General features: G+C 44.6%; 1 long non-coding RNA gene and 1 other non-coding gene across 2 annotated transcripts in view; both read right to left on the bottom strand.

Annotated features, from left to right (window-relative positions):
* LOC138990198 (uncharacterized) overlaps positions 1-12,704 on the bottom strand; it is a 117,828-nt gene that overhangs the window by 35,456 nt on the left and 69,668 nt on the right. The window lies entirely within an intron of this gene.
* Positions 4,397-4,468, bottom strand: TRNAC-GCA (transfer RNA cysteine (anticodon GCA)). The gene has a single exon. It is a non-coding gene; the product is annotated as a tRNA-Cys (tRNA).

Genomic DNA, 12,704 nt, shown 5'->3' with positions numbered 1-12,704 from the left:
AGAGCCAAACTTCTCTGCAAAACTGCCTACTTGTCAGTTGCAACTTGTCACTTGCACCTACTCGTCAGGTTGTCCACAGGCAACCTGAATTCACAACTGGAATCGGGCGGTCTTCCTGTGTAGGCTGAGGCACCAGAATCTATGTGGCAGCCCCAGGAGGAAGCTGGAAACCCAGCACCAGTGCCTTGCCGGGGTGCACCGCCAATTCCCGAGGAGGATTTGTTGTCTGAGCGCTTCTGTGAATGAATGAGTGAGCAGGGAGGGTGGGTCATCGTGGCTCTTCCCTCACCCTCAACCAGAAGATTAATTGGTCATCAAATCCTGCCATTTCTACATCATAAATCTCCCTCAAATTCTTTCCCCCTTAGAATCCCCACCTTGCCTCCCCTGCTGGATTGTGTCAGGGCTAAAATGAGATTAATACACATGAAAGTGTTTTGCAAAGAATAAACCTCTGGGGGTGCGGGGGGTGGGGAAGGATAAATCCTTCTGGAAGCTGTTACTAAACTTACTGGCTCCAGTTTGCCTATTCCTTTCAAGCTAAGCTTTTTCTGCCCTCCTGACCCCGTTGTTTTCTTTCTGCGGCTTCCACAGGCCCACTGCTCAGTTTGTAACCTAAATATTGCTGCTCTCTACACATGGGCTTAGCAGCTCAGCCATACACCCTTCTGTGTTACTTGCTTCTGGTTATTTCCTACAGTAAAATCTGGCTCCTCATTACATAGCTTTGGTAGCCTCTACTGCTTCTCACACAACCTCAGGCATATGTGCTAAGCGCTGTGTCGCTTCAGTTGTGTCTGACTCTTGGCAATCCCGTGGACTACAGCCCACCAAGCTCCTCTGTCGGTGGGATTCTCCAGGCAAGAATACTGGAGTGGGTTGGTTGCCATTTCCTCCTCCAGGGGGTCTTCCCAACCCAGGGTTCTTTAGCACTAGCGCCACCTGGGAAGCCCTAAGTGGAGTACAGGCATACAGTAAGTGCTTAATAAACGCTTGTTGATGCAGAGAGCTGCTCTCCTCCACACCCTTCCCTCCTTCCCACTATCCTGAGTTTCCCTCAGAATTCTATTCTTTAATCTTCAAAACTCCCTGCCTCTATCAGGAACATTTCTTCCTAAGAGATCGGAGAAAGGAAAAGAGTCTAGATGAGCCTACAGGTTGGAATTTTAAGAAGCTGCTCACTCTTCACTTTGTTAAATGTACGCAGTGAACCAGGGGGGCAGTGCCAGACTCTGACAAGCTGTTCACTGTGCTGGGATCATTGTTTTTTTATTTTTTTTTTAAGTTAATTTATTTTTTAATCGAAAGATAATTGCTTTACAGGATTTTGTTGGGTTTTTTTTTGTCAAATCTCAAACTTGTTGGGTTCTGGATGTGGACACAGGGGAGGATTCTGGTGGCCTGAGCGGGTGGATGTTGTCTGCTTCTTGCTCCCCAGGTCCCCTTTGCTCACACCTCTGATCACGCTCTGTCTCTAAACCACGTTCACTGTTTACTCCTGCTTGTTGAGCAGCAGCCACTTTTTAAAAATAATAATAATATTTATTTGAGCTTCCATGGTGGCTCAATGGTAAAGAATCCACCTGCCAATGCAGGAGATGCAAGATATGCAGTTTCAGTCCCTGGGTGGGGAAGAAACCCTGGAGAAGAGAATGGCAACACACTCCAGTATTCTTGCCTGGAGAATCCCATGGACAGAGAAGCCTGGCAGGCTACAGTCCATGGGGTCACAAAGAGTCAGATACAACTTAGCGACTAAACAACAGTAAGCAAAATAAATCAGATTTCTGAGGCTGAGGAAGTGTGTCAGGACCACAGGGAAGTGACCAAGGTAAACGTGCTTTGGGAAGGCCTCACGGTGGTCACTCTGCTCCCCTCGCAGGCACGGTCCCCTCATTGCTCCATGCTGAGTGCACCACTGGAAAACCACAGGGCCAAATACAATACTGTCTTCATCTGGATTCCATTTTCTCTCTAGCTACCCCAACTGTTGGCTCTCTAGGCATTTGTCATTTGCTCTACAGATGATCTCTTTCACTATTCCCTCCTGGTTTTACTCCCATCTCCCTCGAATCATCTGCTGAGGGAGTCACCCCAGGGGTACATCGTGCTTTTGTCCATCACAACATCGCTGGGTCTGCACGTGTTTGGATGTCTCTCCATATGTGGACATAATACAGATGATTCAATCTTGATTTGGACAATACTGAATTTTCCCTCCCTCCCAATGGCAATAGTGGTAACATCATCCCAGCAAACTGAATCAGACCCAGAAGTCATTCAAAATCTCCTCTTGTTCATGCTCTAGGTCTCATGGCTCAGCAGGTCTCCTCCATCCATTATGCTTCCACACTGTCTGCTCTGCCTCTCATCCCAGGCCCTTGACATCACTCATCTAGGCTGTGACGTGGCCTTCTATGAGTAACTGGTACCCCTGCTCTCTTCTTGGTCTTCTCATCCTCCACTTGAATGTTAAAGTTATCTTCTTGGGATACTCTGTCCATAGTATTCTCCAGCTTCAAATAGTCAATGGGGACTTCCTTGGTGGTCCCATGGCTAAGACTCAGCACTCCCAATGCAGGGGCCTGGTTTTGATCCCTGGTCAGGGAACCAGATTCCACATGATGCAACTAAGACCTGGCATGGCCAAATAAATAAATATTTTAAAAATAATAATAAATAAGGAAATTTTAAAATGAAGAAGAGTCAATGGATTCCCTATATATGGGATAAATCTGAAGTGAAAGTGAAAGTCGCTCAGTCATGTCTGACTCTTTGCCACCCCATGGACTATTCAGTCCATGAAATTCTCCAGTCCAGAATACTGGAGTGGCAGCCATTCCCTTCTCCAGGGGATCTTTTCAACCCAGGAATCGAACCGGGGGTCTCCTGTATTGCAGGCGGATTCTTTACCAATTGAGCCGCCTGGGAAGCCCTTCCCTACCCTATGGCAATGATTTATTTCCTCTATACTTCCTCTTATTGTGAAGTCCTGAGGGCAGGGATTGTATCTTACTTTTGGTTTCCCTGAAGCTCAGTTGGTAAAGAATTTGCCTGCAACGCAGGGGACCCTGGTTCGCTTCCTGGGTTGGAAAGATCCGCTGGAGAAGGGATAGGTTATCCATTCCAGTATTTCTGAGCTTCCCTTGTGGCTCAGCTGGTAAAGAATCTGCCTGCAATGTGGGAGACCTGGGTTCGATCCTGGGTTGGGAAGATCCCCGAGAAGGGAAAGGCTACCCTCTCCAGTATTCTGGCCTGGAGAAGTCCATGGACTGTATAGTCCATGGGGTCACAAAGAGTCAGATATGAATGAGCGACTTTCACTTTGTTTCAGAAGGACCTAGCAAAGCGTCTGGCACAGCTAACAAAGATCTATTACACTGAATACTGAGGGGTTCACTGGCTTGACACTGGTCCTGGTGTCTCTGGCCAGTGAGTTCACCTCTCTAAATTCTGTTTCCTGAACTATAAAATGGGAATAACTACAGGATTTTTGTAAAGACTGAATAATATAGTACAGGTAAACAGCACAGGTAAACCTGGGCTCCTAACTCAATAAATGTCAGCCATCGCTCTTAGTACCCCTCAGGGCCTAGTACAATTTGAAAAACCAACCAACTTTTTATTCATGTATTCATTATTTTTAAAATTATTATTTAGTTTCATTTTTGGTTGTGCTGGGTCTTCATCGCTGCCTGCAGGCTTTCTCGAGTTGTGGCAAATGGCGGCTACTCTCTAGTGGTGCACAGGTTTCTCATCTTGGTGGCTTCCTTCATTGTGGAGCACGGGTTCTAGGGTGCTGGGGCTTCAGTAGTAGTGGCACGTGGGCTCAGCGGTTGTGGCTCCCAGGCTCTAGAGCACAGGCTCAGTAGTTGCTGTACGTGGGCTTAGCTGCTCCAAGGTATGTGGGATCTTCCCAGATAAGGGATTGAACTCATGTCTGTTGTACTGGAAGGAGGATTCTGTACCACCGAGCCATGGGGGAAGCCCTCAAAGTGACTTTTCTAACCAGTTGATTCCACTGATGTCATTTTTTTCTTTTTTTTAAATCTCACCACACTGCATGTAGGATCTACCCAGACCAGGGATCGAAACTGAGCTCGTTGTATTGGGAGAGTGAAGTCTTAACCACTGGACTGTCAGGGCAGTCCTGATGTCACACTTCTATAAACTGAAAGTGAAGTCACTCAGTCGTGTCTGACTCTTTGCAACCCCATGGACTGTAGCCTACCAGGCTCCTCCCTCCGTGGGATTCTCCAGGCAAGAGTACTGGAGTGGGTTGCCATTTCCTTCTCCAGGGGATCTTCCCGACCCAGGGATCGAACTCGGGTCTCCTGCATTCCAGGCAGACACTTTAACCTCTGAGCCACCAGGGAAGCCTAAAAGTGAGGACACAAGGGGGCACCCGGATTTGAACCGGGGACCTCTTGATCTGCAGTCAAATGCTCTACCCCTGAGCTATACCCCCTGTGACATTAATTGGAGCAGTCATTTTAATGTTTATATTCTGCTCATATTTGTATATCTAGCTCCTGGCTAATTGTTAAGGTTTGGGGAAAACTGGTATGTGTCTTTATACTTTGTGTAGGTAGAATTCTAAGATGATTCCATGTGACTCTCATCCCTGTGGGATCCTCTCCCCTACAAATGTGGGTGGAATCCATGAATGTGGGGTTACCACCACGATGAGTTATGTCAGATGACAGCTGCTGTCTTTAACAAAGGAAGCTTACCTGGTGGGGCCTGATTTAATCCTGTCGAATCATAAAAAGCAGAGAGTTTTCTCTGGCTAGAGGCAGAAGAGGGAGAGATTCAAAGCACAGGGAAGGACTGGACATGTCCTTACTGGCTTGAAGGCAGAGGGGGCCACGTAGACCTGGAACCAGCCTTGGGGTCCACAGAGCAACACCCTAGTGACAATCAGCAAGAAAAAAGGACCTTGGTCATCCAGCCGCAAGAAACTGGATTCTGCCAATGACCTGAATGAGTCTGAAAGTGAAATCTTCTCAGAGCCTCCAGACAAGAGCTCACGTTGGCTGATATCTGGATTTCAGCTTTGTGAAACCCTGAGCAGAGAACTCAGCTGTGCCTAGCTAGACTTTGGATCTATAGAACTATGAGCTAGGTGTTGTTTGAAGCCTCTGAGAAAATGTTTATTATGCAGCAATAGAAAGCGAATACCACTTTTAAATGCCTTAATTCTTGAGCAAAACATTATTTAACATTATATTCAATAAATATTCATTGAGGAAACATTAATAATTGAAATAACTATCACAAGGTCAAAATGTCAACAGGATTTCTCTCTAATCAAAATAAAAAAAATTTTAACAAAGATCTTAATTTGAATATTTGTCACGCTGATTTTATATTTATTAAATTGCTTAAAACACATTCTATTCCAGAAGCAGTGTTTTATAAAACCTGAAAAGAATTACTTAAAGTAGAGATGTACCCAGAGACACAGCGCATATACCCATAGATACACTGTGGCTTGAGGGCCTCAAAAATCAGTTGGTAGGATTATTTTGCAAACTAAGGTAATCATCAAAAGAAGGCACAGGCAAAACTTCTCTGCATAAATTACCATTATAAAGAAGAATTCTATATAACAAATATTTTCGTGTCAATGCAGAAGGTCCTTGGAAACAATCTTTATGGATTTGTTCCTCCCCAATTTTTATTAAAAAATCTGGCAAATGCATACCCCCTGGAGATTCACAGTATGTATTACCATACTAACAACTTAAAGAAGTCATGGAGGGAATCTACCTATTTAATTTTTTTGGCCTTGTGACTTGCGGGATCTTAGTTCTCCAACTGCGGATCAGTCAAACCTGTACCCCCTGCATTGCAAACATGGAGTCTTAACCATTGGACTGCCAGGGAAGCCCTCCTAATTAAAAAAAAAAAAAAAAATACACCATCCTCCAGATGTATTTACCACAGAACCTTTGCTTTGAGAAACATTCTGACATCTTTCAGGAACCCCATTTGGGAAATGCTGACCTAAACAAAATTTTCACTTCCCCAGACAAAACATCATATCAAAATATTAATAGGGGAAGAAATGTTTCAGAGATTGAATTTATAAAAGATATTCAGGAGCCAGAAAGGTGTCTTCCCTCTTTCCCTCTTGGCTATAGCAACTTGTCACTCTTTTTTCCTAGAGTTAATACACTGGGAAAGTGACTCTTAACAACTCTATTAACAAAATACCTATTCAGCAAAGGAAATGTGCCAATGAATTTTCTAGAATAGTTTAAGTGATATCCTTTATCTATTTGTGCATTACCAAAGTGGATATATTCCAGAAGAAATTGAAACAAGGTGGTTTCTGTCATCAAATACCCTACAATTTAATGCAGACGCTACTGACAAACACCTTAACAAAAGGTGTTTTTAGTCAATGTTTAGTTAATGCTCATTGCTAAGGAGAGTAGAATAGGTTCAGGTTTTTTTTTTAAAGACTTTTTTATTTTATATTGGAGCATAGCCAATTAACAATGCTGTGACAGTTTCAGGTGGACAGTCAAGGGACTCAGCCATACATATACATGCATCCATTCTTCCTCAAACTCCCCTCCCATCCAGGCTGCCACATAACATGGAGCAGAGTTCCCTGTGCTCTACAGTAGGACCTTGTTAGTTATCCATTTTAAACACAGCTGTGTATATGTCCATCCCAAACTCCCTAACTATCCCTTCCCCTCATCCTGCCCCGCTGGCATATGTTCAGATTTTGGGGCTAGGATTCTCGTGCTTTGAAATACTATAAATGTGAAAAGAGATTTCAAGTACAAAATATGAAAATATTTTTTTACTGAATTTGAAATAGAGTTGTAATGGACTTCCAAAAAAGAGGAATAAGCTTAGGATTCTATCCACATTTTTGCTCTAGTTCAGGGGTTCTCAGACTTTATCAGGCTTCAGGAACTACAGAAGGCTCTGTCCAGCACAGATCGCGGGGCCTATCCTCAGAGTCCCTGGTCCAGAGGTGTGGGGCAGAGCCCAAGAATTTGCATGTCTAACAAGCGATGCAGGTGATGCTGACGCTGCTGGTCCAGGAGGCCTATTTTGAGAACCACTGAGAATCTAGTGGTACTAGTTCTTGTACCCACTCCCTTGAGATTCTCACTCAAAAGATCTGGAAAAAGCTTCCTGTGTGGTTTTGGTGTATGCTCATCTGAGAGATCCTTTTTAGCTCTGAAGTCCTTGTATCTGGGGATTTCGGTTTAGGATATCCGTGTTCTGGTTCTGCACCTCAAATTCTTTGTAGTCTCTCCATGGGTATTTCAGCACACGGAAGTAAAGGCAGAATGCTTGGAGAGTAAAGGTGGAAGACAGAGACATCATTAGTTTTACAGTTGATTGGCAGAATTTATGGGAGGAGACAGTCAGAACACATAACTATGGATTCTTACTTCTCTTTGCTCCGACCTCCTACCCGTAATCTGGAAAATGCAGGGCTGACCGAGCTGACCATTAGTGTAATCAGAGAACGCTTAGAAGTCTGCAACTACCATGTAACCTCTACATCCATCTTCCTTTTCCTATCTCGCTTTGCATTTGTTTAATTGTCTGTGATTTTAAGACAATTTTGATAAAGGTATTCCAGTAGAGCAATCAAGAGTCAGCTGGATTCCAGTCCTGGCTCTGTTGGTTAGTTGCTGAAGGACTCTGGAAGAGTTATTTAATATTTCCTAACCTCAGTTTCTTTTTCTATAAGGAAATCTTTCACATCATTGTTATTAGAAGCCAATGGGAAAATGCATGATAAGCACTTAGCCAGTGCCTGGCACAGAGTAAGTGGGCAGTAGCACACAACTCATATCACTAGCAAAGATTCTATGAGAGTCCTAGAACACGTATCAGTTTCACTCTTGAGAAACAACAATTATATTAAATATTTTCCTTCTTTCCTCCTTCCCCTCCTTTCCTTTTTCTGATGGATGACAAGGTTGGCAGGGCTGGGCCCTGGCCCCACACGGCTGGAATCACTGTAATATTTTTCACTGAAACAGATGTGTCACTTTCTATGTAGAACTTCCTGCCACTCTGAGGAACTACTTTTTTTTTTTTTGGCTGAGCCATACAGCTTGTGGGATCTTGGTTCCTCAACCAGGGATTGAACTTGGGCCCTCAGCAGTGAGAGTGCAGAGTACAAACCACTGACTGTTGGCCTGCCAGGGAATTCCCAAGAACAGCCTTTAGTAAGTACCAAATAGTACCAAGTATAAGACCTCTGATTCTAAGATGCAACATTGTATTATACAGCACTCAGAAAGAAAAAAGGCTACCAACTAAACTATGAAATGATGCTTTCTTATCATTTACAATTTTTATTTTCCACTTTATGAAGCTGTCCTTAGACTTAGGTTTTTAAAATATCTATCATTCTCTTGCAGACACAGAAAGGAAGAATACAGGCCAAACTGATTTCTAACATTCCTAAGGCATCGCCACATTCAGCGTCCCAGGCTTCTGAATGCTTGCTTGACTCAGAATCCTGTCACTGCCTATTCACTCAATGTCATCCTTTGTACCATCAAGGACACTGGCAATGTGGCATTTCCTAACAGAATCTGAAAGTACTGAAAGCTCTTGGGGCTGGACTCTGGCTTGCCTATTTTTGATTTCTACTTCAAGAATACTGCCAAGCACGTGGTGATTTATCATTTCCCCCACTCCCTTTCCCATAAACATTTGGTTCCGAGGGATTAAAAGAGTGCTTCACTCTTCCTTCGCGGATTTTATTGCCAGCAACTGACACCCATTTTTCAAGTCTGGACACTGGTGTTTTTGATGTTCGTGGATAAGTATGCAATGACAACTGTAGCCTGGCCAACAGACTGTGAGAATCTTCATTTTATAAGAAGCATCTTGATTTCATATATGTTGGTAATAAGTCAACTAAGGTCTGAACTGATCCTTGCTAGAGTTCAGCTCTGTTTGGTTTCATTTGTAGAAAACACAGTAGTATTATTACTAATAGCCTTTGCATTGCACCGATTCCCCCCACCCCCCCCATAATAGCTTGAGATAAAATTACATAGTGTATTTACTCATTTAGTACAGAATTCTAGAATCTCCCTGGTGGCCCAGTGGTTGAGAATCCACTGTCAATGCAGAGGACAGGCAGGTGAACTAATATGCTTCTATTTTAGATTCTGGGACCATGGCACTTCTACACACCAGGCTAGTCTTAACTTCAACATAGCTATCTGCTACAGAGTAAGGTCAAGAATGATGGTGGATTATTGGTAAAATACAGAGGGTGGGAGGAGTCTGGTACAGGACGTAGGACTGCCATATCCTTTTTGGTGATGTAACGTTACTGGTTTTCCTAAAACAGTAATAGCTAGTGAAACTTATTGACCTGAGATAGCTTAGTAAAATGAGTCTGATTTTGAGAAAAGGCCCAGTGGCAGCTTGGGAAGTACAGAGGCAAAAAAAAAAGTCTATAATTTGCAATGAAGTCTATAGATTTGCCTTCACTGCTTACAGTAAAAGGCTGCGCAGTCCTGGTTAGTTGCTCTTCAGCACATCTGTTTTTGGAATTGTAACACTAAGGAAGAATAATATTCTAGGTCTGTCTGCCTCCCAATAGGTATAGTAGATGGCAGCTTTGGTTGGTAAGGTGGATTCATAATTTTTAGTGTTCATAAAACTGAGAGACTGGAAGAATTTTTGCTTATGCTTACATTTTCTATTCATGAACTATCTCCTTTATGTATAAAAAAATCAATATTTTATGAAATAATCTCCTTGGAGGTTAAGTGCTACAGCAGTGCTGTTTTCCAGTTAGAGAAAATCTGCACGTTACTGAAGAGAAAAGGCCTTTAAACGAAGCTTTCCTTCCTCACTAGGAGAGTCTACTTCCAGTCACTGGACCATGAAACATTACTGGAGTTACAGAGTGCAGCAGGTTGACTAGCATGTGGTATGTCTACTGAAGCCAAGGTTTCTTTTCACAATTCTTCCCAAAGATGTGTTACATTTTTAGTATACCAGCAACAAAATGATGCTACTGGCAGGGCCCACTCTGCAGATGCTGGAGTGCTGAAAAGGACTGGTGTAGAACTTCCCTGGTGGTCCATGGTTAAGAGCCTGCCTACCAACGCAGGAGACACAGGTTCGATCCCTGGTCTTAGAAGATTCCACATGCTTTGGAACAGCTAAGCCCATGTGCCACAACTACTGAGCCCACGCACTGCAACTACTGAAGTCTGCACACCGCAACAAGAGAAGCCCACACACTGCAGTGAAGAGTGGGCCCCGCTCGCTGCAACCAGAGAAAGCCTGAGAGGCAATGAAGCCAAAAATGAATTAATTTTTAAAAAGAGGACTGGTGTTCTTTGCACATCACTGAGGTTGTCCTGATCACGCTGACAGCGGCTGGTACCTGTAGCTCCTGGCACTGCTTTGTTTCTGTTGTTTTTTCAACAGGAAGGCAGTACATAAGCTCCAGTACTTCGGCCACCTGATGTGAAGAGCTGATTCACTGGAAAAGACCTTGATGCTGGCAAAGACCGAAGGTAGGAGAAGAAGGGGATGACAGAGGACAAGATGGTTGGATGGTATCATCGATTCAATGGATTTGAGTTTGAGCAAGCTCCAAGAAATAGTGAAGGACAGGGAAGCCTGGTGTTTTGCAGTTCATGGGGTCGCAAAGAATCAGGCTTGACTTAGCGACTGAGCAAGAACATAACAACTCCAAATAACCTATGTCTAACAACTTTTAATTATTATATTTTTCTTCCAAACCCTTTACTTTAGTTTATGTAGTCTGTTTTATATTGTTTTAATCAACATGCATATACTACTTTGTATCTCTTTATTAATCTAACATTATAAAACTTTCTACTTTATATTGTTTTCATAAATGTTTTAGCTGCTGTATAATATTCAGTCATAAAGTGCTAAACCTTTTCCTATTGTTGGACATGAAGTTGGCTTCCAGGTTATATCCTTGTACCTAATGCCTTTTGTTCCCTTTTTTAAAAAAAAATTATTTCATTTTAAGTCATTCTCATGGAGGAAAATTTACAGTTACTGAACACCCACTGTATACCACAGATTTGATGTGAATTATTCACTATTTCTCCAGCTCTATTAAATTCCCATTTAGCAGGTCCTGCTAAAGTCTGTGATGGCTTGAGGGGACTTTGGGCAAGAAGTGAAGGTTGAGAGAGGGCGGATAAGAGAACAGCGATACTAGTTCCACCTACGGGCATCTAATTTGCATGTATCAGATTCCTCATCTATAAAATAGAGATAACTGACCTTTCCTGGTGGTCCAGTGGTTAAGACTCTGTGCTTCCAACGCAGGCAACATGGGTTCAATCCCTGATTGGGGAACTAAGATCCCACATGCCACATGGCGTGGCCAAAAAACAAACTACGGTGACAAAAAGCCCAAAACCAAGCAAACAAAACAGAGACAACAACAGTAACGACCTCACAGGGATGTTGGAAGACAGCGGCTACAAAGCACCTAAAGAGCTTGACACACAGTGAGATCTCAACACTCCTGAGCGGCAACAACTACTGTCCCAGCCTTCCTGCGGCTGTCACGACTCAAGTCACAAGACAATACCCAGAAAGGGGGCTGGTCTGTCTGACACCAGAGCTCATGCTTCCCCCCGGCCAGCAGCCGCTGCTATACATCACACGCCTCCCCGCGGGAGGGCTGGGTCAGAGAAGGCCTTTATTCTCAGGCCGTTTCCACTGTGTTCCAACAGTTCAGAAACACCTGGCCCCGTTCTGCCCCAGCTTCTCTGATCACGATCAGTCTTGAAGTCTTTGCTCCCATGAGCCACTCGTTTCTGATCTCAGCATTTCCAACACCTCTTGCTGATGGTCCTCTGCTTTGCCCCCCACAGCCAGGCAGGCCTCTTAGCCGGAGAGATCACCGAGGGCCCCAGGGCCTGTGTTTCCAGCAAGCAGCCTGAGCGCTCAGAGGATCGTGCAGAGCAGGATCCACTGCGGTTGTGGACCAGATGTGCTGCCTTCCCCTCTCCAAGGAGAGGGGAGAGGGCAGGGAGGAGCAGGTACCCCAGACAGGAAACAACAGGACCCTGACTTGGGGGGCGGTGATCCTCGTGCTGGGGCCCCGGCCTCAGCCCCACGGGCTCCTGTTTTCTAGAACTGAAGCTTCGGTTCTGAGAGACTTTGAGGGCAGGGAGCGCTGGCAGAGATGGGAGGATGGACAAAGCCTTCGGCCTCCTCTCGCCTTGTGTGCTCGGTCGCCTCAGTCATGTCTGACTCTTTGGGACCCCATGGACTGTAGCCCATCAGGCTCTTCTGTCCATAGGATTCTCCAGACAAGAATACTGGAGTGGGTTGCCATGCCCTCCTCCAGGGGATCTGTCCATCCCAGGGATCAAACCTAGATCTCTTGCATTGGCAGGAAGGTTCTTTACCCCTGAGCCACCGGGGAAACCCTCCTCCTACCTTGCCCTTCAGCTAATGCAGGATGGAGCTGCTCCCCTTCCACCTAGGAGGTGATGGGGCTCCAGAGGAGTGCAGTTGGGGGAGTGAAGCCTGAACACTGGGTGAGAGCTCTCACCGCTGGGCCTCTACTCACCCTCCCCAGGTGTCCATGAGTCTGAGATGGCTCAGAGGTGACTTGGCTCTATGGGTGAAACACAACTGTCTTCTAGCTCCTTCTCCTCCACGGACAGTCCCTTCCTGAGGACCAC

Source organism: Bos mutus, chromosome 12, assembly GCF_027580195.1.
Source record: "Bos mutus isolate GX-2022 chromosome 12, NWIPB_WYAK_1.1, whole genome shotgun sequence".
In the NCBI taxonomy this organism is placed as follows: domain Eukaryota; kingdom Metazoa; phylum Chordata; class Mammalia; order Artiodactyla; family Bovidae; genus Bos; species Bos mutus.
This window is presented reverse-complemented; position numbering and strand designations above follow the sequence as displayed.